This window comes from Xiphias gladius, chromosome 24, assembly GCF_016859285.1.
Source record: "Xiphias gladius isolate SHS-SW01 ecotype Sanya breed wild chromosome 24, ASM1685928v1, whole genome shotgun sequence".
Classification (NCBI taxonomy): domain Eukaryota; kingdom Metazoa; phylum Chordata; class Actinopteri; order Istiophoriformes; family Xiphiidae; genus Xiphias; species Xiphias gladius.
The window spans coordinates 3,560,127-3,578,420 of NC_053423.1; the positions used below are offsets into that span (position 1 = coordinate 3,560,127).

Consider the following 18,294-nt stretch of genomic DNA (forward strand, 5'->3'; position numbering starts at 1 on the left):
AATAAGTAAAGTGTGTGATTATCAGCTATTAAAACAACCACACAAAGCTGCCATTTAAAGTTGTTATCCATTAGAATATTAGGTAACATTGCTTCAGTGTATATAACAAAGACTGCATCTGTAAGCCAGGAGAAATGATGAGTATGATAAATGTCATGTAGGTAACTGATCTGTCTGGGATGTGCATCAAAGCATGAAACACACACTAACCAATCGCCAACCCCCCACTGCACACACAAACATGCAAAAAAGAAAGAAAAAAGGAAAAAAAACAAAAACAAAACACACACACAGCTGTGAGAAGAGAGGCACTAATCCAATTCCATTTTCCATTGGAATTAGGCCAGATGCCCCTGTCGGTTTCTTGTATTACTTTTACTTTCATCATTTACACACAGAGGGAAAGCCAGAGAGAGAGAGAGAGAGAGGGAGAGAGAGGGAGAGAGAGAGAGAGAGAGACAGAGAGAGAGAGAGAGAGCAGGAGAGTAAGTAAGTAAGAGCATGTGTGAGGCACAAAAATGTAAGATGAGAGTGTGAGTGGACTTGCTCATGTGAATCAGCAGTCTGTTGTAAAGCACCGGGCCACAGCAAACCTATTTCTTGTCAGCGTGTATTTGGACACAGAGAGGAACTACAAAGGCACTCAGAGAGCACAGACCTCTGCCAAGGCCAATGTCAAACAACATACATCAGACTTCAGAGAAAAAACATTCAGAGGCATAGTAACTCTGCCCCAAAATGTAATGGGTTCTTCCCTGGCACATGCCCCATTCCACCACTACGTTCAGTGCAAATCGGTTCTTTTTGCATAATCCTGCTGACAAATAAACAAACTAACAAACAGACACAGGTAGGAAACATAACCTCCTTGGCAGAGGTAATAAATAAAAAAAAAAACAAACTACAAAGGCACTCTGTAGAGCGAAAACCTCTGCGATAGGTGAAAATTGCCCTCTATCGCAATGTTAAGGAAATTGATAAAGAATTCCTGGATCCGCCCCTTTAATTGGATCTGCCCCAAAATATAACGGGATCGTCCATGGCCCATGCCTCATCCCTCTGCCAAGTTTGGTGAAAATCAGCTCAGTACTTTTTGCGTAATCTTCCTGACAAATAAACAAAGGAACAAACAAACAAACCAAGGGACACGGGTGAAAACATAACCTCCTTGGTGGAGGTAATTATGTGAGCTAGCCAGGGAAAAGATGCCAACATGTTCTCCTGGATGGATAAAAATAGCTCCTAGAGCGAAAGTTTGCCAGGGCAGACGGGGGACAACAGCCAATAAATCCCTCTGCTTGGTGTGAGGCAGTGGCCTGATGTGACTCAGTGGGGTTTATGTTTCAAACAGCTTTTCAATACTATAGAGCTGGCTGTGGCTATAGATCAGCACTATCAGATTTGGTAAAACCACAATATGGTGCTGATATTGGTCTTATTACTTCTATTATCAGCAGCTCTCCTCACTCTGGTCTATTACCTTAATATTTCAAACACACTTAAAGAAACCAAATTTTGAGCCACAGCTTTAAAGCAACTACAGAACTTAAACTGCCTATTGTGTCCAAAGTCTTGGAAAAAGTAGTTCTTAAGCAGTTTATGAAAGTCTTTCAATCAAACAATGCATTTGAAATGTTTAAATCTGGCTTTTGCCGTAATCAGAATACTGGGCCTGCTTTGCTCCATGTCACTAATGACCATAACATACTTATTGGCGGAGTCCACCCGTGGTAAATTCAGGAGAAGAGGACAGGGAGACTGGTCAGGTTTGAGGGAAAGCTGAACAGAGCAAAGTACAGAGATATCCTTATTGAAAACCTGGTCCCGAGTGCTCAGGACCTCAGACCGGGCCGCTGGTCACCTTACAACAGGACAATGAAACTAAGCACACAGCCAAGTCATTATGGGGAACTGAGTGCAGACTGATGAGGAAATGAATTTTAAATTAATTTAGACGATTTTAGCGTAAGACTGCAACATGTCAAAATGTGAAAAAAGTGAAAGGGGTCTGAATACTTGATTGCATATATATCCAGTTACAAGTGGAAACAATTTCTTTTCTGTTCAAACAGTGTGGTGACCCACAAGATTCCTTCTTTGGTCCCATAATGTTATTCTCAAGTAACATCTTCAGCCAATACAACATGTTCAACTATCTTATACAGATTTACGTTTACTCCTGTGGAAGATGCTTTTATCCAATGCGACTCACAAGTGAGTAACAACACTCAACCTTCAGTATAGTAGGATACCTTGGAGTAAACACCTATATGATAAACCTGTTCAATAAGAAAAAGTGCAAGGGGTTAAGGTAAAGAAATGCCAGTAAGTGTGAATTAGGCATGTTAGGGTGTTAGGTGTTAGAAGAAGAGGTGCTCTCCGAAGAGATGAGTCTTCAAAAGATTCTTGAAGATATAGAAGGACGACCATTCTGTGATAACATTTGGTAACTCATTCCGCCTTCAGGTAACCAGAAATGAGAACAACCTGGCCTGATTTAGCCTTGTATGTAGGTATGGGATTGCCAGATGACATTCCTTGGAGGAATGCAGTGGCCGAGATACCAAGCTGTACCTATATTTTAATCCTAACAATTTAATAAAATCATCAATTCTCTTACTGTCTCCATGACATTAAGAGATGAATGGCCCAAATGTCTTGCAGTTGAATGTTGATAAAACTGAAATATTGTCCCTGTTGTCTAAATAATTTGAGTAATTTAACTATTGAAAATCAGGTGGAATAACTGTGTTTGACTCCCCTCCCTGGTTGAAATTTTCAAGTTTCTGACTTCAAACTCAATGTTCGAAACTCTGTTGCCAGATTTATTACAAACACCAAACAGCCTGTTCTTGCTACTCCGATTTCAGCATGACACTGGCTCCATTTTAGGAAAGCCTTAGAGGTGTTGCTTATGTGTTAATAGCATAGTATCCTTCATGATATTTTGGTTATCAATGCTTTCTAATTGTCCAACAAACTAAAATCAAACCAGAAGGTGACAGAGCCTTTGCAAGTGTGGCCCCTAAACTTTGGAACATCTTATTATATCATGTTGGAATGGTGGATTCTGTTAATATTTTAACTGCTTGTACAGTTTGGTCTTTTTATTATTGTTAATGTTTTCAGTAGTGAGTATAAGCGTTTCATAATGGTTTAAATGTTATTTTACAGGCTTTTTCTCTACAAAATAAAAAAATCTGCTTGAAACACACCTTGTATAATTTCCTCTAACATGCTTAATGTGCCCTATGTGAACAACCCACCGTGTTAGCTTTGTTACATTAACCTGGTTAATTTTAAGGAATATGAGCACAAAAGAGAAATTCTTGGTAGGTTCAACAAACTACCAGTGTCGGCTTCAAGAAACCCATTATATGTCTAATCCTATTGCAAGGTAGACATTTCAGATCATCCTCTAGGCCTCTTAAGGTTGGCCAACTGCTGATTTTTCTCTCTGCTGAGTTCCCACAGTTAACTCTGCAGCATCTGGAAATGTTCAGGGCTCGGCCAGTACCTCCTCTTTTTTCTATTCCTGCAGCCTGATCCAACCTACTGTAACAGCGCAGAGAAGGTTCAATATTTTTACCACCTGCCTAGGCCTGTTAGAATGATGGAGAACACAGACCTCAAAGATTCACCTCAGGGTATGCTCTCTTATTTATCCAAGGTAAACCGGCTATCTTTATTTTCATTTGCTGGGGAGTTATCTTTTAGAATCTGGGATGTACTTCAAAAAACCAAAACTCATGCTGGAGCAAAAAGAGTGCTTTTATTAATGAAGGCTGAATGACAATGATGGACCTGGCTATTTCCCACGGTGTCAATTTCCACACTGTAAGCCATTAATAATGAGCGTGGAGCACTAAGAGTGCCCAGCTAGAGGAGAGCTATAATTAAGACAAGACTGTCTCTGCATCTTTTAGCTCCCTTGCAACACTGAATACTTTATACAGCCTTAAACTGACCAGTGGAAAATGAAATGTCGAGTCTATGACTAACCACAACAACGACACAAAGTGAATTGTCCCCTCAGCACGTATTTATTAATTTTAAAACTCCACTGAGGAGGATTTTTTAGCAAAAAACTTAAACATCCATGAACATTTTCTAGACAGCCAGAAGCATGCTGTGCTCAAGAATACATTTACAATAGGCATACATTTAGTAGTCAGATGCATCTCTGGACGAATTGAAACCAGTTTTCTTTTATACGTATGGAAAATGCTAATTGGCCTGAGAACTTCTTCTGCTTTGGTTTACTTTGTCAAAGTATATTTTTCAACTGTCCAACGTCCCACTCAGGGGACACAATTCTTTAATACCAAATTCAATTCAGTTTTATTTATGTAGCACCAAATCACAAGTGAAGTTATCTCAGGGCACTTTTCATGTAGAGAAGGTCTAGATCGTACTCTTTACATACTCTTTACACAGACCCTACATTCCCCCATGAGCAAGCACTTGGCAACAGCGGCAGGGAAAAACTCCCTTTTAACAGGTAGAAACCTTAAACAGAACCCGGCTAATGGTGGGCGGCCCCGACTGGCTGGGTTGAGAGAGACAGACAGAGAGAGAGAGAGAGAGAGAAAGAGAGAGAGAGAGCGAGATTAAAGGGATCCTATCAAACATATTTGTTTTATGTTATGCATGTATGTAAAAACAAAAACATTTTTGACTGATATATTTTTGTCTGATTTTTTAATCAAATAAAAAAAAAAGTATATCTATCAGTATATCACTATCAATTAAATCTTTCAAGCTCTTATTTACAAATAGTAACCAAGCCGCCTTGACAGTGCTGACTTTTGACAGAACAGAGTCAAAACAGAGCTAACTATCATAGCATGTTAGCTGTATTGCACCCTCCACACCCCTGCATATACTACTCCACAAAAAAAGCAAGGTTGGTAGACAAATATGAGACTGAAACTGATGGTACAAATACGTGTTTTGAGTAAACTGTAAGAACTTATTGCCTAGTTAGTGATCTTGCTGACTGGCAGACCGCAATCTAGGTAGCTTGGAGAGCCCTCGTGACTGATTAGTGCTGGTGTGTCCCCAGCTGGCTAGTGTGTTAGTGGTTATTTCACCAGCTACAGTAGTTTGCTGTGTGAGGTGCTGCTACATCACAGAGTTTCAAACACCTCGTATTTCACAAGGATGCACAGATGAACCATTTATTTTCTGGTGTGACTGACCTTCAGACCACGTCACAAAATGGTTTTGGCAATCAGATTTTAATCTGTTTAATCTAACGTAGCTTGGTTGCATTGACACCTGCCTTTGATTAACCCCAATTTTTAAAATAATCAAAAGCTCAAGATGCATGAAATCCAGGTATTAAACAGCAGACATGTTTTTGTAGATCAAAAACAGATATTAGCTCCACCCAAGAATCTGCATATTTCCGAGAGGATTTCTGCATTGGGATTTGATTAAATTAAGAAAATTTAACTGAGTAGCAAAGGGTAGGGATGTGCTGAATTCTTAAATAAATAAATAAATAAACATACAGTTTACATACTTCAAATGCATATGTATTAATATAAATATAAAACACCTTCTATAGCAGAACTTTGTGCAACTTGAGACAGTTGAGATTTTGGCTTAATTTATTTTGTAGAAAAAAGTTTAGCTGTTCTCAACTAACGTGAACCATAGACCTCATTTTCTCCAAATCTGAAAATTTTGTGGAAGAAAGCATTAAAATCCTGTAGTAAGAACACTGGGTGCCTTAGTTTACTGGTGTTGGTGTAGTGATGGAATCCTTAAAATTCAGTTTCCTCTACACTGTGCAGTGTTTTTCAATAAAATGTCAGTCTAATTGTATATTTAAAAATAAACAATCAGGACTGGATGGAGGTTAATTAATGAATCAGGTTTTGCTTTAGGTATTAAAGCCTTAGTTTTAAATTCTTAGCTAAAAAGATGTTGTCGGTGTAAGAAACAACCAACAGGCATATCAAGAGCTAATGGACCATATAGTTTATACATTCAGACTTAAGGGATGTTATGGCCTTCTTAAAGAACTCAAATCTCTTAATAGTTAGAGGACTCTGTTCATTAAAAGCTTATGGATGCATATTTTCGGCTGGACCGCAACAGTGGGGCTAGCACTATAAACGCGAATTTCCATGACTGACTGACTGACTGACTGACTGACTGACTGACTGACTGACTGACTGATAAAGTTGCAACACTGGCCAACTGAGTGCTGAGGTTACACCATTGGTCGGCCAGCTGAGTGTTGTGTGTTTCCCCATTGGCTGCTGCTCTTTCAAAATGAATTGGCACAAACAGTTTCTATTGTGTCATCAGGGGGTTGTTTACAGGCAATGTTGCCAATTTAGCACCTTTGTTGCTAAAAGTAATGACTTTTCACACCCCCTTTTAGCCACTTTTCTTCAAAAAAGCCTCCAGCAAAAAATCTAGCGACTTTTTGGACAAAACTTAGCTACTTTCTGAGAAGAGAGTCGCCAGTATTGCCCCGCGAGGTCCTGCCTTCCCTACGAGGTACACCTCTCTATGTGTCTCATTCAATTGACCACAGAGGCTGACACAGATGTGTATGAGCTTCTAACTTTCTCTCTGAATGATCATTTTATGAGTAAATATAGCTGAAATCACAGCAGAGCCGTTGTCTATAATTTATGTGTGGTAATTTTGTCAGATCATGTCACGGTTATAAAATCAGGATTTTAGCGGAGCAGAGCAGCAGCTTGGAAATGGCTTGGAAGTGACTGCTGGTTAACATGTCGTCTTAATGGGCCACGTTTCAGTCACTATTTCATACTTGTTTCATTGTCTGACAACAGAAACAGAAAAACATGTAAATGAGAACAGCTTTATTGGGAGTTTGGCTGTATTAAAATACTGTGTATGTGAGCAAAGACGGTATGAGAGAAGCAAACATTTAAAGGACGGTCGAGCCATATAATAGGTTTTGAACTAGTCTTGTTTTATCTGAAATTTCTACCAGTAACTCAAGAATGTTTTAGATAGATTGTACTACTACTGAAATTCAGTTTTATCTTACTCTCACTGTTGATTGCTATATGCTATTCAACACCTTTATAACACTCCTTGCATCACCCGTGCCCACCTTCTCAGACTATTTTTTACCCTCTCCTCCCACCATTTTTGCAACTCTTCCGGAAAACAATTTTTACTGAAGCAAGGGACACAAAGGCCCACATATACACACACGAACACACACACAACAATATAAAATACAGGAACTTTTACTGGTGGCTATAGAGGTTTGAGACTGCTGCGTTTCCTTGCCCAGGGCCACAGGGAAGAGCTCAGCTAACAGAGAAACTCAGAGCAGCTCTGCAGTCTTGTTTCAGCACAGAAGTGCTGAATGTGACTAATGTTTGAACTGAGTGGGTGTTTGTCAATTGTGGCTGAGATAATAGCCATAATCTCCTCTGGCAGCTTGTTAGGACATCAATTTGAAACAGGAGAATATTAAGTCACCTAGGGTTGTGAATATGTCAGATTACCTTTTAAACCATAATTTATAAAGGAAATCTCTAGTGAGCTCTGTGCGCTTTTCAAGCAACTCCCTGCTGAACATTCAGGCACACACAGACAGACACATTCACACAAGCAGCAGTGCAGTACAATCACAGCCTTGTACTGATGCAGCAGCAGCTGGGGGCTCAATGTCCCACTCAAGGGCACCTAGATAGTGGTTGTTTAGGGAGCAGAGAGTGTAATTCATTCACTTTTCTTCACAAACACTTTTCTAGCCAGTTTGGGGGTTTGATGAAATGTTTGGGGATTTGAAATGTTGACCTTCCACTTCTGTAACCTCAAAGCTACTTCTGATTTATGATTATGGACTTATGATAAGAATACAAAAGCTAATGTGTATGTTTAAGGGATGAGTATGAAGAGAAACGGGCAAAAACCAAAGAACAACTTTTGAATCTTTAACGAAATTAGCATGCATACCTTGACTTTAGTTTTAATTCTTGACATATAATAGAGGAAGAGGTACACTAAGTTCCACCTGAAAAGATGAAGAATAAAAAATTATAAATCCCTCAATTTTAGATAAGCTAAACAAAATATTTTTTCCTGCTGTTTTTTTGTGTCTAGCACACAGACGCATGGATTACCGATGATAAACAGTACACACACACACACACACACACACACACACACACACATAAACATATATAAACATAAACATATATATATATATATATATATATATATATATAAACATATAAATATATATATATATATATATATAAACAAACATATATATATATATATATATATATAAACATAAACATATATATATATATATAAACATAAACATATATATATATAAACATATATATATATATATAAACATAAACATATATATATATATATATATATATATATATATAAACATAAATATATATATATATATATATATATATATATATATATAAACATAAACATATATATATATCATATCATATCATATCATATCATATCATATATCACCTTCTACAGCACATAAGGTGACATAGTGAAGTTACACTTAGGCTCAGCCGGCATGTTTATCATGGTTGCCATGTTAGTTTAGCTTGTTAGCATGATTATGTTTGCTAATTAGCACTAAATACAAAGTGCAGCTGAGGATGATGTGAATGTCATTAGTTATGCAGATATTTGCTCATAAACCAAATTATTGGGCACTTTAAAACTAGAATAACAAATTTCTTGAAATATGTTTTGAACACAACATTGACATATCATTAACTTTTAAGTTGATTTTGTGAATTTGTTAGCAAACAGTTGCTTATTTACACTGATGTGTAAATAAGCAATACTTAAACTGAGCAGTGAGAGTGAACTAAAACAGTAAAGTAGTAGTCTGGACATCTTAACAATGAACTGAGACTCACTATAAAGCTCTGTAAAGCTGAGAGGAGCTGCAGCTTCAGGTTATAATTCTCTCTAATGCAGTCACTACCAGCAGCCCCTTTAACATTGTCATTTAACACATTGTTATTACAAAAATATTGATTACAGCCGCGTTCAAATTTTGACCTGTTGATGGCTCTAGATGAAAAGTCAGGGGGTCAACAAAGTTATTTCAATTAATTCTGTGGGTGACATGTACCAGACCATGGCAAGTGATTCAACAGTGTCAGGACATTTTAATTAAAAAACAATTTCAACTTGCTGGTGATGACCAGTTAGGGGATTACCAAAGTCATTTGGATTCAACTTTGGGAACCAAGAATTTTTATACCAAATTTTGTGCCAATCCATTTGCTACATTAGTGACAGATTTCAACTCAACTGTACTTAAACGATCACCAAAGATCATCTGGGGTCTATGAATATCTCTACAAAATTTGGCAATTCATTTAATAGTTATTGAGATATTTCAAATTAAGGCGGACTGATTGACAGACAGACATTGCCTTCCCTCAAAATATGACACTGGGTGTTCTGAAAAATCATTCCTGACATGACTTCATAGAAAAATCCTACTGCTATTCTCTCTATGTGTAAGGCTGATGTGCTACATGAATAAACATTTTCAATTCAGTGACAAATTTCAACAAAGCATGAAGAATGGTCAACATTAGATGTTTGTAAAATATAATAACAGTTTGTCCATTGCTTCAGTTGATCCGTTTTTATTTTCGTTAGTGCGAAAATGCTCATTTATTTTTTGCAAGATTTGAATACGATCACAAAAAGAAGGAAGACCAAAAGAAAATCAAAGCAGCCTTGCCAGCTCTGCCCTGCTTTAAACACTTTTAAAATCTCAGTGCCATTTTGTGATCGACAGAGCTGCATTCAGCTAACACCCCCCACAATGAATTGGTCAATTTAACATTAGTAATTTGCTTAATGGTGATGAAACCAGAGATGTTAGTAAAACAACTTACCATGACATTTATTAAATTAACATTTCAGGAGAGGTTAGAGGTTAATATATTGATAAAGCCTGCATCAAACAGGTCTATACATGGTTCCATTATTGGCTTTTCATCAAAAATCTGATCATGTCCAGTCACTGCTGTCTAGCTTTAATAAGATGGTGAAATTTGAATGACTGCATACCACTCAATCTTGCAACGGGTACTGGTTGTCTATTGGAAGACCCTAGCATGATCTGATCCTTTTTTACTCTTACCATCATCATTATAATCCTCATCCGGGGTTTCAAATAATCAACAGTGAATAGCTGTTTCAGGGGCTTTTGTTTCCTCACACTAGAGCTGCCACTCTTACTTGTAAATAAAACAACTGTTTGAACATGGGAAAAAATATAAGATTAAATTTGATTTCAAAATGTACGATTTAAGTGCAACAGGCCATGTTTTGTGTTCCAGGAGAGGTAATTTTTAAAACGCAAAAAATCTATAGCATGCCCTGTTTAACTGAACGAGGCAATTGTTTTTCTTCTTATCTCTCTGGCCTCATAGGTGAGGCAGGGGGAGGTATCATGAATGAATGGAACCACATCAAAGCCATCACATACTTTCGGATAAGGCTCTGTCCAGTGCATTCAAACAAATCTGAATTAACATCTTCTTATTCCCTTTTTTAATGGGCTATTTCTATTACCTTGGACATATCAAATTTTACAGAAACAAGCAGTCCTTCCAATGTTTTTGTAAAAAACACTTTAATTCCAGTTTGTGCATCTTTTGGGTTTTGTGGTACACGTGAACTTGAATCACAGGTAAAAATAGGCTTATGTCTTTGTTGAAAAAAAAAAATTCCAGTTTGGAATCAAGCATTTTTTGTTTTTTGTAATGGGAAAGTACAAGTATGTTTGAGGATTATGAAAATGTCCTAAACATCAAAACTCTTAAAATTAGAAAACAATCAAGACATACTAAACTTGAAAGAAACCAACTGTTGCCACAAAAAAGTAGCTATTAACTGCTTTCTTGCAAAAACTGTTGCACTCTTCGATAACTTTCTAAATATGGTGCCCCCATTAATTCTGAAAAGTGTGTTTCTTTTGCGCAAGACATTATATTTTGTGCACAAGACGCGAATCTTGTGTACATAAGATAAAAACTTCAACGAGATCCATAACATCTGTGCACAAAATATTAAATTTTGTACCTTATATATCTTTTCTGTACTTCAGAGGATCCACACAATAGCTGGACCCATACTGCAGGTAAATATTTACAAAAATCTTGCAGGTAGCTCCACACAGCCTAACAACAAACAATTATCAAACCTGTGACAGAGCAGCTGTGGTTTCAACAGTTACACTTAGAGCAACAGGCTCTTCAATGAGCAGTGACTTCTGCACTCAAAGTGGCACCATCTATCATTTTGCTCTGTGGATGTATCAATAATTCTGTTAGCTAATCAATTCAGCTAGTGATGGTCAGTTGTTGAGAGGACCCCGGCTGTCCATCTCTGTCAAGTCACATACATTGACAGTTTTAAACTTGGGGGGTTGGGAGGGATTTAAGGGAGGGATTCAGGAATGGTTTTGATTATTTTTTTTCATGGTTCTAATTAACTGGGGGGGCTGTGTTAAGACATCATTTCAGCTCTTGCTTTACTCTATCCATTTTCCATTTGCTGTATACACTGGAAATAAAATTTATACACTAATGCAATTTTCAAAGCTTCTTTTGTTTGTAGCTTAAGAGTACCATCAAACCTTCTGTTCTGCTCTTCACAGATGTTATAACCAAAATCATAAAATGTTGTTATGCAAAAAGGAAATACATGTCAATTTTGACATCAGCTATGCCTACAGTCTATACAGATGTTGCTTGTTATTGCAATTACAGATTCCGGACTTACCTGCTACTGGCCCTCCTGACCCAGAAATCAACCAATATTTCTACCCTGCAATACTGCCCTGACGAAAGCACTTCGAGACATATCACCCAACTCAGCAGTCGTACGGATCATTTTAGCATCTTCCAGCTCATTGTTTTGGCTTTATGGTCCACAACTTTGACGTTTTAGGTCAGTCTCAACACTTTAATCAACTGTGTGTCCAGCAGCCGTAGGCAGCTGTTTTAATCAAAAAGCTCTCATAAACCCACTGTACATTACGTGCTCGGCACTCAACGGAAGATAGAAAAAGTTAGCAACTACTTTCCTCGGGAGTTGTTCAAGGCCAAAACAGCTAAAAGAAGTTAATGTGGAAGTGAATGTTATACTTACATTCATAAGGTGGAAACACAACTCCAAATGGACGCTAACGTCGCTGTGTCTGCTGGATGTGTGAACAGGCAACTGTTTGCTAACATGTCTGCCAAATCAGTTTTATAAAAAAGATAATATGTAAGTGTTGTGTTTCCAGCTTTCTGTGCCGCCCCCAAGTGGCCAAAAAAACCAAATCATGCATCTTTAGGGAGATGAAATATTATGATAATTTTTCTAGGTATTAATTATAAAAGACAGGGTCCCATGATTGAGTAAAATTTGAAGAGCCACCTTTGGGCCCTGGCCATTTCAGTTTTTAATTGACTTAAAGTCAAGTCAATTCCATTTATATAGCTCATTATAAAAAAAATGCTACAAAGGGCTTTAAAATCTGTATAACATAACATAAAACACCTTATATCATCTATGTTTGCACAAAAATAAGGAGGAAACGTACACCAACAAAAAAGGTTTGTATAGTCAAATTTTGTTGTGCTGTAAAAACAATTCCTACAGTATATTTTTCTCCGTCTTTCGTCTAAACCAAAACTTTCAAAGAATCTTTGTTCTTCTGGGTGTGAAACAAATCTAACGGGGCTCTTGGTATGTTTGCTTACAGTGTGTTTGACTCCTTTGACACCTCAACATCTAGCCCACTAAAAGATTGTTATTATTATACAAGCACCTCAGCTATGTTTCTACGCTCAAGGGCACTGCGCAAATGTCAGTGACTCACCAGGGAGTGTAAGGAGAGGCTACACAGCACAAATCTACTACACACAGGTAAACAAACAAATACAGTATAGCACACAGGCAGAAAGCCAGGTGGGAGAAAGACTGTCACTGAAAGGAATAAGGGAATTTAGACATTTAGACATTGGTTATACCAAGTTGCCGGAGTCCTGTATTTGACCTGTGTATTTGACCATGTGTGAACAATTCCATTTGAACTTTAAATTTACCCAACACAGGTTTTGATCCTATTCCAAGTGTTTGTTAGTATAAGTAAACCAAGACAACCTATATTCAGGTGGTGTGAATTTAGATAAATCAAATACAGAAATGGTTTCAACTGTAAAATGTAGGGGAAAAATGGTCTTTCTCTTAAAAAATTATCATTTGCTCCTCAGACAAGCCTCTCAGTGAGACAGTAAATTTTACTTAATAATCCCAGTGAGATTAAATGAGGTCTGTGCCCCTCTGCTCAGTATCCCCTACCAGATAAACAGTTTTACTCTCCAACATTTGGCTGATTAGATTGTGATTGCACCCACTGACAGGCAGGGCAGAGGTGATTAATAAAGACAGATGGATATCCATGTACGATGAGATTCAAAAAGACAGGTCAGCAGGGTGTTGTTAGCCCCAGCTCCTTTTTGCTGCAGTAAAGACAGGACCAAAGAGGAGAGGACAGCAGAGGATGAAACCTGACCGGCAGCATTACCATCTACTTACACTTCAGGCTGGATGGCTAATCCTCCCTCCCATTCCAGATTACTAACTAACTGGATTAAAAACCAATGACGGATGATACAGCACTGCACCAACTCAGATACACTACACACTCCAAGCGCCTTCAGTGGCTGCAAAAACAGATTTGATTTGAAACAATCTCTACCGAAGCTGTCCAAGAGCTTTATGTATTGTATAACAGAATCTTCCACAGCAGATGGAGTTTGTCCAGTTGTCACAGGATTGTAGAGGTTCAAATTCCTGTTTTTCTACCACCACCACCACACTGGACCTTCTGGTGAGATTGTTTTGTCAAATTCTGTTTCAAAGGTCAAAATGAACTTCTAATCTCAACACTGTTGGATACCTGTAGATTCAGAAGATGGTTGCTCTTTAAATGCAACCTTTTAGCTAGCAAGCCAGGTGTTAACCATTGGTGCAGAGCCTTGTAGAAATGAGATCCTAACCATTGCACAGCACTTGAATATTGTGTTTACCAATCTATTTCAATTCTGACCTTGATTGTCAGTGACCTTTTAAAGCACAAATACTGAAATGACAACTGTCAGTGCAAGAAGTCCTCCAAATAAAACTCAAAATTTGTAGCTGCTTCTAGAAAAATGCATAAAAGTGTTTTCTGAACTCACGCCACTATCAGCAGGATGATATTATTTTGTCACTACCTTCCGAAACCTTTATAAATCACTGTTAAATCTGTTTTATGACGTGACAATGCTTAGGTTAAGGTTTGGTTAGATTTCCTAACCCTAACAACTTGGTTAGGAAAAGATAAGGGTTTTGATGACAACAAGTACTACTTAGTCAAGAATTAGGAAAACATGGTGGTTTGGGTTAAAATTTCTGCTTCAATAAAGTTAGGGAACCTCTGTTGCCTTGGTTACAATAATAACCACGTGATTAAGGTTAGGAAACTGTCATTTGGAAATGGGAAACGAACAACTGTTCCTTTGTTAAAATCTAATGTTTTGTTGTCCCATCCATCCAACTCAACCTTCTCCTTCTTTGGACTCTGTCATTCTATAATAATGTTGTGACTTCCTCCTTTGCTCCAAATGGACATGTCATAATTGCTATGAAATCTAGAAGGCTTTGTAACCTAACTGTAAACATAAGTCATTTTGAGGCATTGGCTGAAATGCTTGGTTCTTTTCTTTTTCTTGGCAGGATAGTTAGGTCAGTGGCATATCCTGAAAGTGACCCATGATGAATGATTCTGAAATCCTTCTTGATTTTTGGATTTTAGGTATTCTGCTTATCTAAAGGAGGATAAATGCCAATGCCTTCTTTGTAAAACTTCAATACACAAATCAAAAAGGTCTTTGCCAGGCTTGCCTGGCATTTTGTTGGGGACATTAACCAAATCTTACACCTCTGCATAGTGTTTTCCTTTTTCTATTAAGCAGAGGTGATATTACTGGTCATTTATGGAGGGTCTTAGTGCCTCAGTACGCTTCAAACACAGTTCTTGTCATATCTAACAGCATCTGAAACCCCCTCCCCCACTCATTTCCGACCTTGGAATTGGAGGAGCCATAGCTGATAGTGTTTGTAATTTTCCAAAACTGACAATCTCACAAGCATTCCCTCTTTATGCAGAAATGGTCCAGGTTTAAGGAAGTACACCTGAGTGCAACACCATGAATGCCTTTGAGGTCAGACTGTCCAAAAATGTGCACCATTATCTTTTTTTAATACAATTCACGTCATGACTACAAAGACACAAAAAAGACAGGGTTCATCAGGGAGACACCGTGATACAGCCAGGAGGGGGTTTTGACAGCAGGCTTTTTACCCTGCCTTTGAGTGTGGTCATTTGGAAATACTTTTCCTTCAGAAGTGGTTTGAAAACACTTTCTACATCTTAGTTTGATTTTAAGGAAACTAATCATTTTAGTCCTGAATTTTCATAATTGAACCCCCAACCTACATTGGGCACCTTATCGGACAGGGTAATACACCTTAACAGATGCTCTTATTCATTACAACTACAAAGCATTCTAAGAATAAATCTCATCAAGGAAAACTCAGCACGTTGCAGGCATTGACTGACAACCATCAACTAGTTGTAGCAGGTAATATTAAGGCATAATTCTCTGGAGGCTGTTCCTTACTGGTTAGTAGGATTTCAAAGCTTTGTTAGTGAATAACCAGCAAGAGGTGAAATGCTTCCTTAAAATAAAAGCTCTTAAGCCCTTTGTTGATTTAGCTAGAAGGACAAAATTTTCACTTGTGCAGACCTTTGTCCCTCTTCACTTGTTTCAGCTATATATTGACAATGCACAAATTCACTGGGAGCAGAAGTGACAAGAGCAGGCAACAGAAGGGCTGATTGGACGAAGGTCAAGCCTGGTGTTACACCAGCACTCTCTAACCTTTGAATCAGTACTAAACCAATTGCACTTCCCCATTGTCTTGAACATGTTGCCTAGCAACATTATATCCCTGCAGTGACTGTGTGCATGCGTGTCTGCATATGGTGCTGCAAGAGAAATTTCCATGGAAACAACAACAGTGGTACAAGCAGACACAACAGTGCTGCTTGACTCACCTGAAAATTGTTCAGCTGATGGATAAAAAAAATAAAGGTCGATAAACAAATGAATGATCTCACACATTTATCTTTGTTTATGGCTCATAATCTCCAAATAGGTCCTACAGGGACAAATCAACAGACATTAAGCTATTAAATGAGCCGATAAGATCATATAAAAGGAATCAAGACACAAATTATGTTAGTGACAGCTCATGGGCAGGCATCAAACCTAATACACTCCCTGTGTGCTGGGTCTAATGATGCCTCAAATAAAAAGTTAAATTTGCATCCATATAGAGCAGTTGGAAATGAATTAGGCCAGTCAGGTTTTGTGCATGATTTGCTTTGATGGTGAGCACTGACAGAGCAGTCATGAGAAAAGCTCATCATTCCCAAGTCAGTTACCTCATGTCTTATCTTTATGAAACACACTGGCACCCCGATGGCTCTTTCACACAGGATAAAGTTTCATTAGTGCTTACATGGTACAGCGCAGCACTTGACTAGATGTTTATGGAGAATTAAGTAAAGAATAGGTCGAAATACCATGGGAAGAAGCTCATTATCTCGTTATTATACAACTGCCACTGAAAATGCTTGCTTGGCTGGCAGGTGTCCTTTCAAACTCATATATAAAAGGCACCTCCAGTTCTGGTAAACTGCTTAACCACTTTTCAATGTTAAGTAGAAAAGATAAATTAAACTGTAAGTAACCATAGAAGCAAAAAATAGATATTTAATTTAATTTTCCATCAGTAAGTGAACCTCAGTGCTTTTTTTTGATAATGATCAAGATGAGTCCACAGCACTGAATATTGAAAACTTTGAAGTTCAGAAAGCTGATATCAAATATATGGTCAGATCTGTAATATCGTTCTTTATACTTTGGTCAGATAATTCATAATTTTAAATCATTTTAAGCCTTTTTTTTTTTTTGAAGTTCACATACAACTACGTCTGTTTAGACAACATTTAGCACTGGAGTAGGATGCCTTCTTTTTTTAAGCATAGGGTTTTGCAGAAAAGCATGTTCATATTTTTCTATGTAAGGTATTGAAAAAAGCATAGTTTTGGTTTCGATACTGAAACTCAAGTAATGTGTCAACTCTGGTGTCAAAGCATTTCAAACAATACCTAGACATAGTCCTGAAACAATGGACTTGATGGAGGAGTGCCAACTCAGCAATGTAAGTCGTTGCATTAACCTAGTTCATTAATTTTGTAAATCAGGATGTGCTTTGTCACTTAAATTTTATATATCATCTGTTATGGTCATGGACAAATCTTGATTGTCATCAGCCAGAGGGTTTGCATTATTGTCAGATAACCTCATGGTTCTGACACAGTAGTCTCATCACTATCCTAAAATAATATTAATAGCAGGAATGCCATGACTTCACTTACTAAAACAGTTGTTTCAAATTTGACCACGAGCAGCACAAAGTTTGATAAGAGTGTTTTTTTCCAAAATATAAACTAATAATAGTTGGATGCCAAAACCTTAACTGAAAGTTCACTTACTAGCTTTCCATCCACTGAAGAAGGTTGGATGGAGTTTACTCAGAGTGGATCGAATGAGGAAGACAGTCAGGAAGACAATGATATGTGGTTAAAAGCCCGAGAAAAGGCTTGTAAGTAGACCTTTAGTAAAAAAATGCTTTGCTCTCACACACATTTATGAATAAATAATTTGATTGCTGGCAAGTAAGCCATAATATAAGTAGGATACAGTACTTTATCCAGTGGGGTTATCACTAACCTAACAGCTCACTGTATATTATTCCATTCCTAAATAGTTCAAATATAATTCAATTTGCCTGCTGATAATGCAATCATAGCACTGTTACATTGTCAGCCTTGAAACATTATTTTCATTACAGTATACAGGAAAAACGAAGTGCAGCCATACTTCTGATTTGAGGAAGAAGGGGGAATCTCCAGGTCTGTGTCTTCATTCTCCAGTAGTTGTCTTTGGAGGCTTGGGTATTTGCTTTAGCTCAAAACCTTCTCTCTCTGCTCTCTCTGCTATATGTGTATCTGGCCTTTGTTTAACACATTCCTCTGCAGAAACTCAGATTGATTTTTCCATTTTCAGTAAATCAGCTGAGAAAAAGGATGTAGTCGTGCCCTTA

At 37.7% G+C, this 18,294-nt stretch overlaps 1 protein-coding gene across 1 annotated transcript in view; it reads right to left on the reverse strand.

The window, feature by feature from the left end:
• The window catches only part of LOC120786823 (ubiquitin-conjugating enzyme E2 E2-like), a 72,516-nt gene that overhangs the window by 14,867 nt on the left and 39,355 nt on the right, over positions 1–18,294 (reverse strand). The gene's annotated exons all lie outside the window — the stretch shown is intronic.